The 7,288-nt window shown below is 44.2% G+C and overlaps 3 non-coding genes across 3 annotated transcripts; 2 read left to right on the top strand and 1 right to left on the bottom strand.

Annotated features, from left to right (window-relative positions):
• Positions 1-201: 201 nt before the first annotated feature.
• Positions 202-273, bottom strand: Trnat-ugu (transfer RNA threonine (anticodon UGU)). The gene has a single exon. It is a non-coding gene; the product is annotated as a tRNA-Thr (tRNA).
• A 465-nt stretch (positions 274-738) lies between these two features.
• On the top strand, positions 739-810 carry Trnat-ugu (transfer RNA threonine (anticodon UGU)). Its single transcript has one exon. It is a non-coding gene; the product is annotated as a tRNA-Thr (tRNA).
• Positions 811-1,221: 411 nt separating this feature from the next.
• On the top strand, positions 1,222-1,293 carry Trnat-ugu (transfer RNA threonine (anticodon UGU)). The gene has a single exon. It is a non-coding gene; the product is annotated as a tRNA-Thr (tRNA).
• The last annotated feature ends 5,995 nt before the right edge of the window (positions 1,294-7,288 follow it).

The raw sequence follows: 7,288 nt of genomic DNA, 5'->3' as shown, positions 1-7,288 counted from the left end.
ATATGTATTTATAGATATATCTTTATATATATATATATAGTAAGGAAAATGAGGGGCTCGTTGAGGAAATGCAGAAAGATAGGTCAGCAGTCTACAACGCCAAAGGAGGCATAGGGGTGTGGTTAGGCTCTTTTCTTTTTCTCTACGGTTAATTAGGTATACATTTTTTTTAATTATACAGAAGAAAGAAAGAAAAACACGCGCCCAGAGTGGGGACCGAACCCACGCCTTTCGATTACATGTCGAATGCCTTACCAATTCGGCTATCTGGGCGACTGTGTTCTCCTTCGCTTTCTGGGCTATTTATATTTACTAGAAGTGTATCTGACGTTTGAGGGTGGTAGCCAGCGCCACTCTGACTACACGGGGAGAAGGGGACCTTCTTTTTTTAACCCCCGGGGCGTGACTCGAGCGTCTACAGCCTGTCATGAGCGGTATACTGGCGGGAAGCCCTCTTATGCTACCTAGGCATCAAGGCTGCCAGAACCGAGACCCTCGCTAGGCTTTCGCAGAATAATATAGTAAGGAAAATGAGGGGCTCGTTGAGGAAATGCAGAAAGATAGGTCAGCAGTCTACAACGCCAAAGGAGGCATAGGGGTGTTTAAAAAAAGAAGGTGGTTAAAAAAAGAAGGTCCCCTTCTCCCCGTGTAGTCAGAGTGGCGCTGGCTACCACCCTCAAACGTCAGATACACTTCTAGTAAATATAAATAGCCCAGAAAGCGAAGGAGAACACAGTCGCCCAGATAGCCGAATTGGTAAGGCATTCGACATGTAATCGAAAGGCGTGGGTTCGGTCCCCACTCTGGGCGCGTGTTTTTCTTTCTTTCTTCTGTATAATTAAAAAAAAAAGTATACCTAATTAACCGTAGAGAAAAAGAAAAGAGCCTAACCACACCCCTATGCCTCCTTTGGCGTTGTAGACTGCTGACCTATCTTTCTGCATTTCCTCAACGAGCCCCTCATTTTCCTTACTATATTATTCTGCGAAAGCCTAGCGAGGGTCTCGGTTCTGGCAGCCTTGATGCTTAGGTAGCATAAGAAGGCTTCCCGCCAGTATACCGCTCATGACAGGCTGTAGACGCTCGAGTCACGCCCCGGGGGTTAAAAAAAGAAGGTCCCCTTCTCCCCGTGTAGTCAGAGTGGCGCTGGCTACCACCCTCAAACGTCAGATACACTTCTAGTAAATATAAATAGCCCAGAAAGCGAAGGTGAACACAGTCGCCCAGATAGCCGAATTGGTAAGGCATTCGACATGTAATCGAAAGGCGTGGGTTCGGTCCCCACTCTGGGCGCGTGTTTTTCTTTCTTTCTTCTGTATAATTAAAAAAAATGTATACCTAATTAACCGTAGAGAAAAAGAAAAGAGCCTAACCACACCCCTATGCCTCCTTTGGCGTTGTAGACTGCTGACCTATCTTTCTGCATATATATATATATATATACATATTTATATATATATATATATATATATATATATATATATATATATATATATATATATATATATATATATATATATATATATATTGTTACGAGGCAGATGCGAATAAGCTGTCTATATACAGGTAATTCAAGCTGACGGCCAAGAGACCAAAGTCCAGGAATTCAATGCAACCTGTGCCAGTTCGTTTCTGCGCGATCTCTTCTTCGTCTATCGGCTTGCTGTACGCGCCCACTGATGAGGCACATGCCCATAGGAGAAGTGTACGATGGATTGACCACCTGGTGGTCTAGTCCAATGCTATGTGAAATGTTCCGGGTGTTACGTAGCATGACCCCCCTTCCGGCGGGGTAAGCACCGTCTCGGTGCACATTTGAAATTAGACTCAGGGAGCAGGTGGGGCCGTTGAGAAATAGGGCTTGAGGCAGCCGACACGGACTAGTTGAGCTGCAGAGTACAGTGACGGTGAAGACGAAGCAACGGGAACGATTTCGTAGGTGACCGGTGTGACCATGTGCTTAATGCGATAGGGGCCTTTCAAGCGAGGCAGCAGTTTTTCGGAAAGTCCAATTCGGAATTCGGCGGCATGGCGTACTGACCACGACCAAGGAGCCGGGCGTAAAATGGGCGGTGTGATGTTGCTGGTCATAGCGGTGTTCTGAGCGGACTGGGAAGCCGAGTCCTTGGCAAGGGCAACCTGGCGGGCCACATCAGCGTGAGCGACAGCATCACGAGCATATTCTAGAGGTGTCGCATCAGGAACGAGGGTATCCAATTAAAGATTGGGTTCGCGGCCGTAGAGAAGAAAGAATGAAGAATAACCGGTGGTGTCATGGCGGGATGAGTTATACGCGAACGTAACAAATGGGAAAGTGACGTCCCAATCCAGATGATCCGCGGAGACGTACATTGCGAGCATGTCGGTGATGGTCTTGTTCAATCTTTCAATCAATCCATTAGTCTGAGGATGGTAGGCGCTTGTTAGCTTGTGCTTTGTGCGACAAGAGCGGAGGACGTCGTCAACAAACCGAGACAGGAAGTACCGGCTACGGTCGGTGAGGAGCTGACGAGGAGCACCGTGGTGTAGGATAACGTCGTGAAGCAGAAAATCAGCAATGTCTGTTGTCCTAATGTCCTAAATGAACAAGTGTGGCGGCATTGAACCCGGGTTCTCTGCGTTTTAGTACGACGATTTGAACCGGTAAACAACACTCTGTTCCGGGAAGGTACTCAAACCTTCTCCAACTATATATAAAACGCAGAGAACCCGGGTTCAATGCCGCCACACTTGTTCATTTAGGAAAATCGTCTGTAGCGGCGAGAAGTTTACGCATAAAGTTTTAAGAAAGAATTTACTGCTTTTGTCGTCTTGTCTACATAGAAATGGTTCACAAGTATAACCTCGGCTGTAGTTCTCGTTACCATCGGATTCTGAAGAGTAAGTTTCGAAGGTCCGAGGTAATGACTGCGATAAAACTCTGCTTTGAGTTCGACGTGGAGATTCTAGACATTGGCGTCGCCAGCTTAGCGATCGTCAGCGAATATGGCCCTAACTAATGCCTTCTACCGAATAAAAGATGCTTACAAATACTCTTCATCGTTTCAACAATGACTTTCTGCTTGTTTAAATTACAAGTATCATTCCTCTAGCGGCGGTAGAGGCGTCATTGGCAGGACACAGGAACACAGGAGTGGACACGTATCTGAGATTCCCTCGTGGTACTAGTTCATAACAAGGTTCACTTTTCGTGCTTTCGGGAGTTCGGAGCTGTAAGCAAGTTAGTGGAAGTGCTTTTAGTAAAAGTGCGAAAACGTTGCCTATTGAGGCGCATAAGTTGCATCATGGACCGAACTTTGTTTTGCCATTAGTATAGGTGTAATGTTACCCGGAGTACGAACGAGAACACTTTGTAAAACGTAGTGCACTGGCTGCCTCCACTGTTGCATATTTGTCACAACAACTTTCCGTTACTACTGGCTAAACAGCGAACTGGAAATATTCATTTTACTTCTATACCCACGTCGGTGCATGTTCATGTAATGGTAAGTAGAAAGACGAAATTTCCATTTACTGCGTATGTGGGAGCTGCCGAATCAGTCGTAAGGGTACTTCGTATCGGTATCTGACTTAGACCTATTCTATACGCCTCGAGTTTCGCGCTCGCTGCGCCGCCTGCCGCGGCTTCTCCGCGGCGTTGACGGGATGTGCGCTGCGTGGCTGATAGGGGCTCGTGCAGTGTTTTGGTTCTGTTTCACTTCCTTTCGCCTTTCCGCGCCGTAAAAAACACTTGTTATGGTGACATCTATAAGCAAAAAGTACGTTTAGGTCACTTAAAAAGCAGCTGCGTCTTTGTAGAGCACTCGATCGCCTGCAAGAGCTACCCGGGGACGCGGTTCTGCGCGCATCGTCGCCGCTCTTCCAGGCGTCGGCGACGGTTGTAGCATATCACCCCTGTCACCTCCAAATACGTCAGGCACAAATGAATTCTACTGTCGCCTCGTTTAGACCTGATACTGGCACAGTGAGAGGCTGGCTTCATCTTGCAGCGTGGACAACGAATGCGGCTTTGTTTTAAATATATACGTCGCAGAAAAATATGTTTCGGGGATGTGATTAGCCAATACCGGACAATAACTTATGCATTTTATAAGAACATAAGCCATGCGAAAATGTTAAGTATATTTCAAGCCTGTACGTCTTTAAATATGTGCCCACACATGCCTTATAGCAAGAACCAAGGTAATCTAATATGAAACCACCGAAAAATACATGCTGTGCAAGTGCGGAAGAAAAATAATAGCTCTAACGGAAATGAAAAAAAAAATACAGTGGAGCTTCTGACATGCTACAGACGTTCGTCAAAACTTAAGCCAGGTAGGGCTCACCAGACCGCTATTTCGCGAGACATAGGTGGGGGTAGGGGAGGAGGACGCTGTGTACAAATGCGGAGCGGAATCAAGCAAAGAACGTTTTGGTAATCACACACGCAAATCTCGCGTTCACTGTCGTTTTGTTTTTCGTCTTCAACGAACACCTGATCATTCGGCGGGTGCATTTTTGGAAGTATACAGGGTAGGCAGTTCGCAAGCGATGAAAGAGTGGGGTATGTGATACGGCCCTCTGAATTCAGTTTCTCCTTTATTCTGGAGGCTCCTTGTGCCATGTGACGATATTTCGAAGAAGCATTTAGTCGTGGACGTCGATTATATTCTAAGCCAGTCTGAGCGCTGGTCGCAGGAGATATATGTCGCAGAAGAAAGTTTGCGGGCGCTCACCTCTCGACAAGACGACTCTTAGCCGTGTGCTGATCCCCGAGTATAATTCTGCATTATCCGTCGTACTTACGTTGAATATTCCCGAAATTAACACACACTGGCTTGTAAATGGTGGTGACCAATATCTGAGGTATATTATTGGCAAAAGTAACTGCCGTGTTGTCAGGTATGAGTGTTTCGCTGAATATGTAAGCGCACAAAACTGATTTACATCGTAGTCGTATACTCGTAGCATGAACATCAGAGGAACCGGTGGTTATGGAGACACTACTAGTAAATTCAGGGCAGTGTAACTACGATCAGGTCCATGCATACGCCGGTTCCGCGACGCTGGCCTGTGACACACACCTGGCGCTTATACAGACCGAATATACCACACTAAAATCGCGTCAGAAACATTTACACTCTCGTAAACACACCCCATTTGCAAACATAGTGACTGCTCCAAATAAACATGAATTTCCAACGCCCGCAAACGCTAAATCTCAGTCGTGAACATGCCGCAAAAGCAGCGGCGACAGTGGGGAGCGGAACGGAGACTCCCGCGCCTGCTTTCGAAACGGGCCGCTAGGGGGATTTCAGTGGCGCCCCTACAGGCCGCGCTCGAGGCGTATACACACTTCTACGCGACCAAAGAAATGGCCTGTAGTATTTACTTTCGATAATCACCCAATTTCAATTGTTATAAAATAAAAAAAATTATATATTCAAAGTTCAGAATCTGCGTTTAATAAATTAATCCAACGAACGCTTGCAAGCACTAACTTCGATAAAAATGTTTTTTTTTACTTAAAACTTCGCTTTAAGAAAAAAACAAATGCCTGAGCATTTCGTAGTTTGCAAGTCATTGTAGAAATTTCTGGCATTTTGATAGTTATTTCATTTTAACATTGACTTTTCTGTAAGCTTCTTTCATTACTAAGCAATCTTCTTCAAGGGGTGCATCAATGTCCAGCGTTAGTGGAATCCAAAAAATTGTTGGTATAAGTGAATCTGTTAATATTGTAGAACTGCAAAAGACACTTGCATACACAGAGGACAAACACCGCCCTGCGCTGCGCTACACGTAGATGAAGTTTACTTTTAAAATATTATTTTGGTCATATAAGGTCCGGTGCAACGGTACGCGGAAGATGATTTTCCTGTGCGTATTCTGGAAACAGATAGATACCTTTCTTCTCTTCCCAACAGCAACTCTCGTTCTTCCGCTCCCGTCTACGCGGTGTCACCATTTAGCGCGTTCAACTATCGCAATTCCATCTACTAGAACATCTCCTTACCGTTTAGCTTCATGCAATGGCTCCACAAAGACACTTGCCCGAGACGAGCTCTTTTTGTATTTTTGTGTGAAAACATTGTTTTCGACAGACATGTTTTTCCCTTGACCTAAAATTTAGAGATTTAATTTTTTGTATAAAGAACCATGCAAATTCATATCATTTATTCATTCATGCTTTTTCTCAAATGTGAGTAACCTTTATTTCTACTGAGGACATTTTGGATGTACCAGGTGTGTTTTTGATTTTAGGCGTTTAGAAAAGTTTACTAAACATTGCTCATTGAAAAACCACGCGCGGTATGATTGGGTTGGCGGCTGAATCAAGAAATAGACAGGGCAGGCAGTGAGAACAAAATTTTGGGTTAGGGTGACCCAATAAATTCTACTTTATTTAAAACCGATTAGGCTTCATGCACATATTATAAATAAAGATGAACACAAAATAAACAAGCATTACATAAATGCTCCCTATAGGATATCTCCACAAATCAGTGTGCGCAGACGAAACTAATGCCAGTTGTAGTACAGTTCGCGTTGGGGTAAATTCATTTGGTTCCGGTACAGCTCTGGGTCGAATAAATGACGTTCTGAACTAAGATGCGCCGCGGTTGGGTAGCTTTAAAACAGTTTGCGAAACAGTTCGACAAGGTAAATTATTAAATATTCACAAAATGTTTTTTTCTATATGAAAGTGGCCATTAAAATGATAATTCCCGTTTATTCGTACTGTTGCCTTCTCCTAATAAAATTACTGCAATTTGAAATTCAAGTGTAGGGGCTTAGGCAATATATATATAGGAAAAGCGATGTGATTATTTGCCACCTTCCCGTTCACTACTTATGTTTTCGTAGGGACTGAAAAATGTGATAGCCTTGAAACGTAACTGTGGGACACCGCTTTCTTTGTTGTTCTTGTTGAATTAGTGATCGTGTTTTTGTCATGCCCAACACGCTGATCGTAAAACCCCCAGTTTAAGGCCTGTCTGCTGGCGTATCGTTTCTGTACTATAAGAGCGCTGACACATTTAAATACAAACGGTGATCATGTTTTTCAACATTTCAGGAATAGGAAAAAGTTTCTGCAGTGGCAGCTAAATATTATCTTTGGATCTGATTGTCACCAATTCCCTGTACAAAATGAAAGACCACATTTTCTTGAAACTCAGCGATATACGAATCGTTCTTTAAAAGGCTCTGGTTTTGGTAATGTTCAATCAGTCCTTTAGTGGTTTTTTTTAATTGGAATGCATTTTGATACCGCTAACACGGTTCTGCGCGTCACTACAAATAC

The sequence above is a fragment of the Haemaphysalis longicornis genome, unplaced genomic scaffold, assembly GCF_048455015.1.
Source record: "Haemaphysalis longicornis isolate Haplotype H1 unplaced genomic scaffold, Haemaphysalis longicornis Haplotype H1 scaffold_8, whole genome shotgun sequence".
Lineage (NCBI taxonomy): Eukaryota > Metazoa > Arthropoda > Arachnida > Ixodida > Ixodidae > Haemaphysalis > Haemaphysalis longicornis.
This window is presented reverse-complemented; position numbering and strand designations above follow the sequence as displayed.